Below are 15,155 nucleotides of genomic sequence, written 5' to 3' on the forward strand. Positions count from 1 at the left end.
CGAATTTTCGTGAATTGGCGGCTTGGTGAATTGGCGATTGAAACTAAAAGTTCAATTGATCAGTTCTCCAAGAAATTTTACAAGTCATAATCAGAGCAGATAAATCCAGCTTAACTCCCTTCATAATCCGCAACATTAGCATTACACTTCGTTTCTAATTATAACTTTATAGATGTTTTTTGTTATTAAATTTCTTCAAAATTTTTGCTTTCCTTTCGTTCAGTACGTTCTCTCTCTCTCTGTACTAGGGTAACTAAAATCATGTGAATTAAGCGTATACTTTGAAAATATTATTAATAAATATTGTCTAGCGATACCTGCTTGGTCTCTATAGTTTCTCAAGTAATATGTGCCCCTTCTAAGAAACACAACAGTTGACAGCTTTACTGTTATTACAACACTAATACTAAACGATATTGAGATAATTAAGATAATATAATTAAAAGGTAATTTATTAAGATGATAAATGTTCGTAATAAAAACATTTTATAACTAACAATAATTAAACCTTTTTTATGAGTAACTAATCAAAAAAAAAAAATCGACTAACGCCTATTTGTTCCCGTACGAGTAACTAATTAATAAACAAAATTATAAATTGCTAAAAATAATTAAAAAACAACAATTAAAAAATAAATAGAATAAAATATTAATAACTAATATAATGAAAATGATAAATTTACAAATAATAATTAATAAAAGCAAGGCATTGCATTACTACCCGGTGTCGGTCTAATTTTTATTATTTATTTTATTTTATTTTATTTTTTTGAATGGAGGAAAAGCAAAAAGGTAACACCAGAATGCGATTAATATCACACCGAAAACTTTATATAACTAAATTATTTATATGAAAAATTAATATTTTTACAAATATTTAAAAATCAATAACAAGAAAGTAGTAATCCACATACACCATTTCAAAGTTGCTGAGAGCAATGTATCGACAAATATACAGTTTTCTTCAAGAGTAATTAATAAAGCTGAACTGATCTTGCACACAATTAAATAAGTTTGTGAAATAAGTAGTTTAATTGTTTAAATGAACAATTTTTAGTAATTGTAGAGTATAATGGTTCGAAATTTGTGTCACTTTGCACTTCTCCCTACACTTCCCTATGGTATTGTCGACTGCGTAACTTGACATGATTTGCATAATCACCAAAGTGTTCACTTATCAGGTTCATAGGACAGATTCACTCCTGTGTTTCATATACTTAAGAACGATCATAGACTGCATGATAGCTTCTGTCTTTTATAACGTAAAAATATTTAGCAAGAAGAAACTGAAACCGGAATACATTCTTTGCTTTGTGGAAAAGCTTTAAATTTTCCACAAAGGGTATATTTTGGAAACCGAAAGAGATTGGGAGGGAAAGTGAAATATGAGTTCTATCTGGTGATAAAGTCACAGGGATGATTCTAATTACATCCGGCGACTATTTTTAGTTAATGAAGGCGTGTCGTAAAACGCTTGTTGCGATAGTGGAAGGGGAGAAAGGTGGAGTGTGTGTGTGGGGGGGGGATTAGTTATGACATCCTGGCAGAATTTCAGTATTACTGGATGGAGGGGAATATAATGATGAAATTTAGATGTTAAAAATAACGATTCTTTACCCATATGTGAATGAACTGCTGCTTTTATTCTAAAAAATTGTAACTTAAATTCAAATATTAATTACCATTTTATCTTTATAATGATATTATCTCTCTTTCGGCATTTATTACAGTAAATTCGGCTATAAGCAATAATAAATTAACCTTAAATATTAACTGTAGGTATGAATTTAACTTCTTACCTAAATATCACGAAATAATAGCGAAGTAGATAATAATAAAATGCATAATTATGTAAAGTGATGCTTTACTTTTGATTTGAACTAGTTTTGACTTTTACAGTTTATCATATTTTCTTAATTTAATAAATTTTTTATACCGCTGAATTAACTGACATTCGATGGGGAATGAAAATTTTCCTGTACTGTTCTCCCCCATCCTCACACACACAAAAAAAGGCAGTCTGGTCCTCGAAAAAGATGTACTCGTCCGACGAGTCACGATTCTTTTAACGCAAGTATATGGTTTAAATACGAATCGATGGACCCATTTGTTTCTACTGACCAGTCCAGTGAGATAAAATAGGGATTTGTTTTGTTGGTCAGAATTAGAACCCAGTTGCGTAATGACCAGTTTATGACTGGTATGGCATATTGACAACAGATCAAGTGCATTCTGCCATGTTTTACTTGTTTGCAAACACAGATCGAAAGATAATATTCCTTTTCACCGGGCGAAATCCTAAGGATTTGGTTTGATGAAAATTTATCTTCAATAGACTGTGAATTTACTAGATCTCACTTCAGTCGAACATTTGTGGATGTCCCGGAACTTAATGTGAGACGGATAGAGGCTGCATCTTCCCTAAATGGAGATTCATATACCGTGAGGTCTTGCAGACACATCCACACTGACTTCTTGGATATTTGGCGAGATTAATGCCACAACGTATATTATCCGAAATGCACTTAGCGAGTTATTTGGTAGATTATTATAATTCGGTGTTATGCCGGTGTAATGTGATATTTGATATAACAGTAGAGTAAGTTTCCTATCACTAATTGCATGACCATTGGGAGAAAATGGAATGCTCATGCTTACCATATATGAGTACAGCTGCTTCACGCAACTGGGTAGCGGTATTAAAATACACCTTTTCTTCCTTCCTTTTTTTTTTTTTTTTTTGTCTCAAGATTTCCTTTGAATGAGCTGATTTTTAGAAATAAAGAGAAACCTGTTTTATAAAGGATGTGGATGTAAAGTGGATGCAAAGAACACTAATGATTGAGTGTAATGTTCATAAAACAATGATTCTTCATTTTAGAATGCCAGCGCTAATAACCAGTGATGAGCTATGGAAATTTTAAAAAATAAAAGCCATATTTCACACCAAAACTTTTATTAATACAGCTTGTGTACAAATTCCAATCAAAAAGGACAATCCACCTCTAAAGGCTATCGTTTTTAAACAAATATTTCATGATCTAAACATGAAATATTGGCACACACTCAACTGTGTTAATTTATCTTACATAAGAAAAACATTTCTTAATTATCAAAATATAATAAGAATGAAATCTTTTATCATCTTTTATAAAACATTTGATTGGCTACTGGTTTTACCATACGATTGGCCACCAGAAGGGAGAAGGGTAAAAATAGCGCATGCGCTTATTTTATTTTCAAACTTGGGCGCATTCGTTATAGAGGAGTTGAAACAATAATTCCAAATAATCTATACTACCGAATAGACTAATTTTTGTTAGGTTACCGTATGAGTTTGTATGTGTTTTTATTATTTTAAAAAAAAAATTGAGAAAAATTTAATAAAGGGTTTACGCGAGCCCCTTATAGCTCAGCATTGCTAATAACACGTATGCAGTGCTTCTGCTGTGGTAGCTAGATATAAATCTTTTTCCTGAAACAGAAAAAGTAAGATGAGAAATGATAGACTCCATGATAATAAGAAAACGTCAAAAACGCAAGGGGATAGGCCTATCTATACAACAGAACGAATTGATATAACTAACAGGGCATTAGGCATTATATGGAATTAGAGGAGAGCGAGATCCAAATATTAATGTTGTGGAGAGAGAGAGAGAGAGCGTGTCAAAAAAAAGAAAAGAAAGAAAAGTAAAGGGGATCTGCAAAGATGTGGAAACAAAACAGAAAAAGAGGTAATCTGACTGAGTGAAAATGGATTAGAGCATGAAAGAGAAAGAGAGAGAGAGAGAGAATGAACAACACGATTGTAGGACTGAAAAGCTTTAATATTTAAGATACCCGAAAAAGCAGAAGGAAAAGAAAGCAGGATGTAGATATTAGAGACAATTTTCCAATGTAATGTTACTTGAAAATCTGCGGAGGTGCAAGAACACGTTATCGACCTGTTTTTTTCCCAGCACGTTATTATCTTTCTTACCGATAATAGCTGTATAGTATAACGTTAAGAGTATCAGTAGATGGCCATTATGAGTATCCGTCCGACTTAATGGGCACGTGTGCTGATTGCAGCCCACATGCACAACTACGAGAATACTGACCTCTTCAGCACATATAGTATCTTATCATATATTTAGATTTGGAACTCTAAAGAACCATCGAGATCTTATTGCCTTGAAAGTAGGTTAGAGTAACTACTCTGGTAGGTCCAGGGGACATTAAAAAACAAATATTTTCGGTAGACTACAGACAGCGGTGCACGAAATTATCCATTTTGCCCATGCCTGATCTTACATTTTTATTGGCGAACAATAAATATTTTAGAGATTGACTGCACACCTGGAGAAGAAACACAAGTATTCTGGTAAGATATTACTACAACATGGTTACGACTAAACTTGCAAGAGCCCATCATATAAAACCTCATTAAGGTTCCATTTTAGTGGACCGGAATCTGCGAAGGACGCTACAAAAATAAACTAGATTTCGATTTTGTTCCGAAACCAGAAAAATATCAGATAAATATTGGATAATAATTGACTTCAAATGTACATTCAAATGAACTCTAGGCTTTCATGTTAGTTCATTTTTGAATCTTATTTTTCCTTCGATTTCTTAATATATTTTTGAACTTTTAGTTACCAGTTGAAGAAGATAGGTAAGTATTTCTACTTGAAATCCTACTCTGTATTTTATATATTAAGCATATTTGCTTTATAAAATTAAAATCTTTTCCGTCAAGATGTCTTATTTCTCTGTGCGATATTCTATTCCAAAAGTATGCAGTTTATCGATATAATGGAATTTAGCGATTGTATAGTTCGTGTTATTACATTTTAGAATCTGATGGTCTACTTTAGAGGTTTGAAATTGAATTTGACTTGCTGAGCCGAGTCAACATTAACTCGAAATGTAAGAGACGTGATTTTAATGCTTGTAGCACAAGTAATATCAAATGCGTTGAAAATTTTGATAAAATTTGTTTTGCGAGTACTAAGAATAACTTAGGAACATACTCCCCTCATCCCTCCCTCCCTTTCAATTTTAAGGAGTCAGTCCTGTTTCATTATTGACTTACAGTGAAATTACAAATGACAGCAGCATTCTATGCACTTGATGCTTTTGAAAATGCGATGTGCCTTTGACATTAAAATGTCCTGTTTTAAATCGCATAATTGTAATACAATTTAATACAAAAATGTAATGTAACTGAACACTTCGGTAATACTTGTCTACTTGTCTTTTTCAACATACGAGGGTGGTCTGAAAAGCTCTCGGCCTAACAATGAAAAAACGAATTTATAATTTCAAAATTATTTTCATTTTTCAACATAATCTCCCTTACATTTATTCCAGCGATGCTCCAGTGCCATTATCCCGTCCCCGTAGTGGTTCTCAGTAAGATCTACAAAATACCCCTCTACAGCTGCACTCACCTCTTGATTCGAAGAAAAACGCTGACCAGCGAGGAAGAGTTTTAGTTTTGGGAAGAGATAGAAGTCAGAGGGAGCCAATTCTGAAGAATAGGGTGGATGTTTCAACAATTCATAATGCAGATCCCTTAATTTTCCCATTGCTGAAACATCTTTGTGGGCAGGTGCATTATCCTGATGAAAGATGATTGTTCTTTCTACAAACCGGATCTTTTCTCCTGAATTTTTTCATCTAGTCTGGTTAAAAGATTGGAATAATATTCCTTGTTATTGTTTTACCTTTTTCAAGATAATTAATACACACAATGCCTTTAGTATCCCAAAACACCGATGCCATGACCTTTCCTGCTAGTGGGAACCAACGTTGTCTTCTTTAGCCGTGAACAACCGGCTTCTGTCCACTGTTTTGACTGCTGTTTGGATTCTGGTGTGTAATGGTGAATCCAAGTCTCACCCATAGTAATAAGTTGACATACAAAATCATTTTTATTCTTGTTTAAACGCTTCAAGTACTGTTCAGAGATTTTCGTGCGAGTGCATTTTTTGATTTGCTGTGAGCAAGCGCGGCACCCATCTTGCGCAAAGCTTTTTTCGTTTGCAATTCTTCATGCAAAATATATCCTACACGTTCCTTTGGAATGCCTATCTCAGCAATTGCATGCACTTTGATGACTCGCCGGTCATCCAATATCATATCGTGTAATTAATCAATGATTTCTGGTGTTGTTACACTTTTCGGACGTCCTTCATGTGGATCATCTTCAAGGCTGATACGGCCACGTTTAAAATCGGCAACCCATTTCTTAATTGTCGAAAACGAAGGTGAAGAGTGCCCATAAACTTTTATGAACTTCGAATGAATTTCTTTTGGCGTTAAACCTTCTTTTACAAAAAACTTTTATAACCGCACGATACTCAATTTTATCCATTTCAAGAGTACAGACAACATGTTTGCTTCAGACAGCTGTATAAAACAAACTACTTGATAGAATGACTTGCAATTTCACATGGATGCTTATGACAGATGCATCAACCTAGAAAAAACAAATCTTGCCGATAGTGTTGCCATCTATAGTCGAGGCCTAGAACTTTTCAGATCACCCTCCTATACCTTGTTTTGGTTTATACCTGGAGTGAGACAGAAGTGTAGGCACTCATGCACTAAGCTATGAACCTGATTTATAGACAGTGAAAGATGATCTTAAATGCACAGAAGAAAGGCAGAGTGCAAAAGAACACGCCCTTCAAGGTACATGGGCTTAATAGAAAAATTGAAGGATATATATTACATGAATGTACATATATTACATTCATTCTCGTATCAAATGAGCAACTAGCGAGAATATTAGGTAGGTAGATTAGGTTGGTTAAGGTTTTATTAGGGAAGTGGCAACTGAGGCCTTACTATGCCATGAGCAAGTTAAAGGTATACTTGGCATTATGATACGAATACAGGAAAAGGGCCACGAGATGAAAGTTTCCTCTGGAGACCTATGTGCCAGATCTTATCATCTTTAGAAATAACAAGATGGGGTTTATCTTTCCTTACTTGTTCAACGGTGAATGGTATTAGCAAAGATCATTGGAAACGGACGTGATATTTCATCTGAAGATCATTAGCGAAGCAGAGATGCTGTGCAGCCGGAAGTTGAATGTTGATGGATTTCTCAATTATTTTGGAAAGAACTGAGTTGAGGAAATAATGACCGATAATTCGATATTTCATATTTCGTTACGTATGAGCTAAAATGCAAGAGACAGAACATGCCAGTGTTAACGTAAATAGAAGATAAACACTGAAAATCATTTTGAAGCTCTCAGTGTTATACGACTTTTCGAAATTTTGGTTCTTAAACTCAAAATTTTTTTCATGGAAAAATTCAAAAACTTTTGAGTTTTCAGTAGCCCAACATTTTAACGCCTTCTCCCCTTCTTCAACTCCATAACAGTCCAAGATAGTAGGATGAAATGGAAAGTTTAAAAAGTGAATAAGTCTCACTTACACTGTCCCCCCCCGCTCCTTTCCGCCCCGTAATATTTGTTTTCCGAAATTTGACGTTTTAGGAAACAAATATTAATTTGAATTTTCGGAATTGACGAAATGTCTACCCTTTACGTTCCGTTTAATATGTAATGCTCAATGACCTGTGTATCGACCAAGAAACTTAGCTTCATATAAACATCTTTAATATCTTTATAGAGCGGTCAATTTGTCTGTATGTCTGTCAGAGCTGTGTTCTGTAGTAGTTGTTGTTTTTCTTTTTCTCTCCCTCTCGGTATGAAAAACCTGCGTTTCCTGATGTGAAGGAAATGCTGCCACATTCATATGATCTCGGTTAATCCATATTGAGTTAGCAGTCCCCAGTAAAGTTCATTGCTTCCGGGATGAGATTCAAATTCATATCTTTCCATCCACCCAGAGAGCTTTGTCGATATCGACTGAACTACGTGAGCTCCCGTTAGGCATATATGTCTGAGAAATACACATTCCTTGCTGAATAAAAAAAGAATAAAATATTATTTATATTGGCTAAGAAGAACACTTGAGAAACCTTTACCTGGTCTCTTTCGACTAGGTGAGTTAGCCGGTCTAATATGGGGGGTAGTTTTTTTTTTTTTTTTTTTTTTTTTTCACCAGGCCGGAAACTCGGATTTTTCGTTCCCTAGAACGAGCAAACCGGCATCGTGAACACACGCCTCTATAGACATAAGACTCGCCTGGAATAACCAACATATTCTCGGTTTCGAATGCTTGCACTTCACTGTGCATTCGAAAAAAGCATTCGAAACCGAGTTAAGAACGATTTATTCGTTCTTGTTGGGTCTACGCATGAGCGTAAATTAACAAGAAGAACAAAGAAATTCATGTTCAGAAACATCACAGAACCATCAGTTTCTTTTCGCGCCTCGGTAGGGCAGTCCTAAGGGTGTCACGACATTGGTCCTTGTGCAGGAAACTCTTGGAATCGAGTCCCACCACGACGAGAGTAGCTTTCATACGGGTTTTTGAAGTAATCGTTAGTTAGCTAGTCTTGTAGTAAAGTAACAGGATTTTCCTTTCAGAAACTAGATTTTCATCTCACAAAACCGATTCAAGCCCATGACCTATTGGTTTGAGAGAGGAGACGCTGTCCACTTGGCAACCAGCCAGCAAAATACACTGTAGTCATTTGTTATTGCCATGTTTAGTTTTATTGTAATTATCGAAGTAACTGAGGTTCTAATCAAGTATATTACGAGTATGTCTGTGAAATGCATCTGTTCTCAGCTGATTTTATCTGTTTTTTTTTTTTTTTTTTTGAATCAAAAATCCGAGTTTCTGGAAGAAAAGAAAACATACATATGTTCGGTTATCGCCGTAGGGGAAAAAAATGAATTCTTGAACTGAAATGAGCTTATGAAGGGATCTCGAGTGCTAGACAGAGTTCGAACTTATTTCTCTCTGTCTTTAGCTCTGTTTCTAAAAATCGCGTGATTTCGTATGACTTTACCGCGTTATCGTAATTAATTTTTATAGAAGTTCATTAGTCATACAAGTACCCGTTTTAATGAATTAACCTTTTCATAATGCCCATAGTTCGTGTACGTTTCTCTGATAGGCATTAGTTTAGACTCATTCTTTTCTACAGTCTTTATGAATCCTGTCTAACATGGCTTCATTACTAAATAGAATGGCGGAATACACACTCGTGCGCCTTCAATTCACATTAATTTTTTATTGCAAGCAATAAGAAAAAATGAACTACTATCTGAATCAATGTTAACAAAATGGAAAGATTGCGTGTTGAGATACTACAGATCGTCTAATGGTTCTTGCAAAGCTTTTTCTTGTGAAATGTAAAGTGCATGGCATTTATTCGTTCTTGTTGGTATGATCGTTACTGAAAAGGTTTTGGGGCTGTTAGAATACGTCATAAATGTCACCGTTTTATTTCTCTGTGCTTTAGGGAAAAGTGAAATAAAAAGTTTAAGGAATAGCTTGGAATTTTTATTTTTATTTTATTTTATTTTGAAATTAATTCATAGCTCACGAAATCCAGTACGTCATTTAAACTCAGGATTCATTAATTTTATTCAGTTTCCTCTGGCAGATACAAAATGGACTGTACATAATAGAGCTTGTCAAATTTTGTATCCGAATCTATGTCGTTATGTTGTGATGTTAGTTCGTGAACAGAAATGTTAATTTTTACAAGTGGAGATACTTTTAATAGCATCTAAGTTTGCGAAGAAGAAAAAGATGAGAGAGAGAGAGAGAGTGATTATAAAATTATAATGCTGTACTTTTTTTATTTATTCTTATAATAAAGAGGGGAAAAAACCTTACTACTACAAGGATTTTTATGTGGGATAAAAACACCCTTTATTGTAAAAATGTGATTTAAAAAAAAACACGAGTTAACAAACTTATGTAATTTTTAATTACTGTAGCTAAGATTTCGCTTTCATTTTAAGTAGTGCCAAACCTATAAGAACCGTTATTAGATACGGTATAAGATGAATTAAATCACTCATTCTACAGCATAATGCCCACAGCTAAAAAAAGGTATACAGTGTAATAGTGTGCCAAAACAATAAAATACGGAAATCTTTTCCTTGCCTACCAAAATTAAAATATTTGGTTATTTTGTGCATTTAATGCATTTAACATTCAAAAATATCGTTGCCATGTTATTCAGCCCATTTTTGTATCTCTTTTAATTGATTTTCCAACAAAATTTATTTTAATTAATATTTATATTAATTAAACTTCATTAGTTTATTAGTTTTAAGGTAACTGTAATGAATTATCCATGAAATCAAAAGAGGGGGGGATAAGATGAATGAATTTTAAAAGCGAAGCTTACATAAGATTTGTATTTATTTATTTTTGTTTTGATTAATGTAATTTAAAGAAAAAAGTGGAATTTTCTTAAAAAACTTTTTCTGTATGAAAAGAGAATAATATTCAATTGTTGATATAAGTAAGCATCTTTGATATAAGTATCTTTGATACTATACTCGTTAATTTATGCGCATTGGCAACCTGAGCCAGAAACCTCTTTCTCACTATCTCTCCAGTTACTTTTTCTTCTATTTAGGGCAATAAAATAAATAGAAGAATTAAATTCCAAACCCTACTTCGTTTCCAGACATGTTGTATGTTTGCAACATACTGTTTCCTATTTCGAAACATTAGGTTATTCCGGATACCGAGTTTATGTTTTTTGCGTATTTCTCAACCGTGCCGACAAACATTGTGTCTGTCACAGGTTGCCATCACTATAATAATACGGTGTATTTCCACTTGATCGTGTGATCCGTAGCCAGGGCATGTTCACAAGTCTCGATTTTCTGTTTTGCTGAATTAGATGTAAGTCAGGTATTCGTCGCTTCTTATAAAGAAATATCATTAGAATATGAGCGATCTTCTTCTTCTTCTTAATATTCCTTTCACATTAGAATGTTTCAGGTGATAATTGCTCTTCTGTGAAAGGGCTTTATTCTTACATATGACTTTTCTATACAATCATCAAAAGTTGTTCATGTTTGTCCCACCGTAGCAACTAACTGTACAAGAAATTCGTGCCAAGTGTTATTATTATATCAACGACAGAGTGCGTGCATTGCGGTCGTTATAAGTCACTCTTGTCTGCCTGGTGCTCAGTGGTCCAAAGCGATGGAAATCACTGGGTGTAAGATGAAGATTGTAAAAGATGTTCCGAAATTGCTTTGGTAACCGGCGTGCACAAACTTTTATGTAGTCAATATTGTCATCCATGGTAAATGTGCTTGAGTCACTGCTCGTCTTGAACATCATAGCAAAGTTATTATGCCAAATTTAAACCTGTTTATGTACATTTCTGCTAACAGGTGATGAAGTTTTCTGCAATACACTCAAAATGCTGGATCATGCTGTGCATCTCTATGTACGGCCATGGTTTCAGTCTCGTATTTTCTTGCAATGATGGTGGAACATACGGTGAACCTAATTATCGACATACATGGCTATGCAAGGAAGCAGACGGTGCAATAGCTCCTCTTCACCTATTTACAAACCTCTCCCGCGAACAGAAACACGTAAAAAACGTGTGATGATCACACGTTTCACGTGCGATGTGCTGTTGACTTATTTGTACATTATTGATTTTATCCAGAAAACAATTAAAAAAAAAAACCCAAACATAATGATCGAAAAACATAATGTAACAGCTGTTCAATAACCAAGTGCTCGAGTTCAGTGTATGGTCACGAACAGTGTTGTCATGGATTTACTAAGAATGTATGGTACCTACCAGAACAAACCAGCTTTGTTCTGCTACCTTCCAGAATAGACCAGCAAAATGCATGTGGCCGGAAAACATTAATTGATGGCGGAGCCATTGAACGGTGAGGAGCATTGCAAAAAAATAATGTCTGAACACAACTGCTGTGATAGTACAATAGCGGACCACACATTCCCTTATAGTTCATTTCGATGAACTATAAGAGAATGTGGTACATAATCACTTACTAAGTAAGTGATTATGTACCACTTCTGTCACCACAGACCAATAAGTATGGAAAGGAAGATGATACCTGACCTAAAGAATAAGGGGATGAATATAAGGTTCTCATCTTATGAATTCCCAACCCAGAATGGATCGAACAACCTGTGAAGAAAGCTATAAGTGTATAGAATTATTCTGTTGTATCGCCGTACAAAGAAAGTCCGATACAAAGTAGTACTATTGGTCCAGTTTTCCTGGAACGGAGTTCCCTGATATAAGTTGACGATTGCATGCCTATCCTACCTACATGTTGTACACTAAATGTGTTCTTTCATATTGATTAAAATCAGTACAAAGAAAGTAATGAACGCTACGTAAAGAACGTAATGTCATCGCATACACGTTTACCTGTATTGTCATGACACCCCATGCCTTAGGACGCATAGCACACGAATAGTATTTGGAGTTAGAGCCAAAGCAACTAAGACTATGAGACTAGTTACGCCGGGGGGGGGGGGGGGCTGGAAAGTTCTGATAAACACCTAGAATGAAAATGATATTAAAGCAACTGATATAACCACAAGAAGGAACATACTGGTAGCAGAGTTATGAAGGCAACTTATGTTCTTATATCCTCGTATATTCTTTCTTGTGGTTTTATCAGTTGCTTTAATATAATATTTGTTCTAAGTGTTTATCAGAACTTTTCAGACCCCTCCCCCCTCTTATTATATTTGTTAATTGTATTCTTTTTGTCGGTTTGAGTGTTTTGTGGGATGTAAAACCTGGGTTTCCGGGAGGAAACTCGGGGTTTCATCGCCCACCTCCATATGAGACCAAATAACTCAACTAGTACAGTGATTAACGCGAAAACCTCTCCTGAATCTCTTAGCGAGCACCGAATAGATTTGCTATCGTTGCTATATATAATGTGTCCATATGTCAAGATTAACACCTCGAAAATTAGTCGTTTTATCTGAAATCATCAGTACTATGCACTGTTGCGTAGGTATTGATGATTGCAACATTTGTTTGAAATAGACTGATCTTCGAATCCTGTATTGGATGGAAGTAACATAAATGCTTATCAAATGAAAAAGAGTTAGTGAATTTCATACGAAGTGGCAGATTTTTTTTTTTTTTTTTTTCTGTTCTCTCTCGAAACAGACAGATCGGTGTGTTTCGCAGTGACGAGACAATACTCTATGGTAGAGAAATAACCGCCCGTTTATAGCATAAATTAATAAAATCAATCAATCAATCTTATAACTCCTCTTTATTCCTCAAAGGGAGTAAGCGGATCCCCCAATACTAACTTTTGGGGAATGGAGCGGAAAGGGTAATTGCCATTTCCATCTTCAGTCCTCACGTAAGCTAAGCCTATGGCTGTCGATAATTATCGACAGCCATAGGCTTTAAAATTATAAAATTATAATTTTAAAGGCATTGGAACAAGAGTATAAATTAGGTCCATGAAAGTCTAAGTTATTTAGCTATTGGGCTTGCGTGTTAATAGAAGATGGTCTATATCTTTGCCATCTGCATCAATAAACTGTTACCTTAATTTGAGCGAATTTTGAGAAAAGCCTAACTTTAGGGTTAGGGTTTGAGAAAACTAATTAAGTTAGGGTTTTCTCAAAATTTAAATATCTACTAAAGAAACGGATAATAAAATTCTGTTGGATTTATTCATAGGTTGTTGATCTCCATTTCCTTGGCCACTACATCGTGTTTACACAAAGTGCGGGTTACGTTTTCGAAAGCTTTATTCAAAATGTTGTTATTCAAATCTTAATTTTGGACCAGTGTTATGGAATTGCATCTCCAAATCCCTTACTGCATCACTAGAGTTATAAATAAAAGAGTGCTTATAAACAATTTACCATGCCAGCTGTTTACAACTTTACTGTAAATAAGAAATTATTTCATCATTAAAAAATAATAAAATAATATTTGAGAGGTGGCTACATAATCGTATAATAACTTAAATTACTCTAGATCAGCAGAAAAAGACGTGCAGTACTTTTTATCTGCTCCCCAACCCCCATCTGGTTCCCTATTTGGAAAGTAAGTAGGTGTTATGTTAAAGAATTTATTTTTAAGTAACACTGAATGTTTTTTCTTATCTTTACCAAACTGATATCTCCTTGTTATATTTTAATTTCTCATCAAACAAAATCTTAACTGCGTGGCAAATATCATGAGATATTATCTTCCATTGAGAACCTCTAGTAACATTTAATATCTTTATATATAGTTAAAGAAAAATCTCACCGAACAGTTTTGAAAATGTTTACACAGCATCGCCATTCCTAGCAGTGAGGAATGGTTAAAATGGAAAAATAGGCTCCCTGTGTGTTATCAAAATACAATGCTGCATATAAGCATTGTCTGTTGATAACATTATTGTGAATTTCGTTCGCTAGTTTTGAATGGACTCATTACAGATTAATGGTCGGTGGGGTAGTCGTGGAGAATCAGGGCTGACGTAATGGTAAGGTGTAGATGTTATTGCCATAGATATTTGCTCATCCTGCAAGAAGATTGGCTTTGGCACTACAATATGCGGTTTATTTTTAGTAAAATCATCTCGCCTGAGATCCACTCTTAGCAAGAACATTAGTTTTGTAGTTTAAACTTCAAGAATGTAAAGAAGTGTGGTAAGATTTCTATCCTGCGAAAAAGACAAGCAGACCGGTGAACACACGTCGTTGGTAGTGCCACCTTAGTTGCCATGGTGTTAACGTATATCATCTATACGAGTTGATGATGATTCCACCACCTCGTATCAAAATCAAGGAGCTTAGTGGAGAGAAAAAATCCATATCCATATATAGTCTAGAAATAGAGATGAAAGTGCATTTTTTTGCTTCAGAACCAAAGGGAAATTTTTTATAATCATGGAATAGACATTTTATTCACGAAATAATTTTCTTATGCAATTTATCATATCTTCCTTCAAAAGCCACATGTCTCCATTAGTCATTACATGATATTTTTGAAGACAATAAATTCTCTTTTGAACAGAACAATGTGGCGCCATCTTGTGACTAGTCACTAAACTACATTCAATTTATATTTATATATGCATATAAAAAGGAGCAAACTATCATATATATAAGTCAGATATTGATGTATCATATACTTTACTATTCATAGGAATTAGACTAATTAAAAATCATTAAAGAATAAGCAGGTTTCAACGAATAGGAAAAGATACTCTCTTTACTGTTTTCACAAGAGTGATGATTTT

At 34.5% G+C, this 15,155-nt stretch overlaps 1 protein-coding gene across 7 annotated transcripts in view; it reads left to right on the plus strand.

The window, feature by feature from the left end:
- Positions 1 to 15,155, plus strand: part of PMCA (plasma membrane calcium-transporting ATPase 3) — a 1,392,263-nt gene that overhangs the window by 100,300 nt on the left and 1,276,808 nt on the right. The window contains exon 2 of one of the 7 annotated variants that reach the window (XM_090412035.1): positions 13,901 to 13,969. The exons of the other annotated variants lie outside the window; for them this stretch is intronic. The gene's annotated coding sequence lies outside the window, so the exon portion shown is untranslated. The remainder of the gene's footprint in view (positions 1 to 13,900; positions 13,970 to 15,155) is intronic. 7 annotated transcript variants of the gene reach the window in all.

The sequence above is a fragment of the Typopeltis vanoorti genome, chromosome 2 (assembly GCF_054136105.1).
Source record: "Typopeltis vanoorti isolate ZY-2024b chromosome 2, IOZ_Tvanoo_1.0, whole genome shotgun sequence".
Classification (NCBI taxonomy): domain Eukaryota; kingdom Metazoa; phylum Arthropoda; class Arachnida; order Uropygi; family Thelyphonidae; genus Typopeltis; species Typopeltis vanoorti.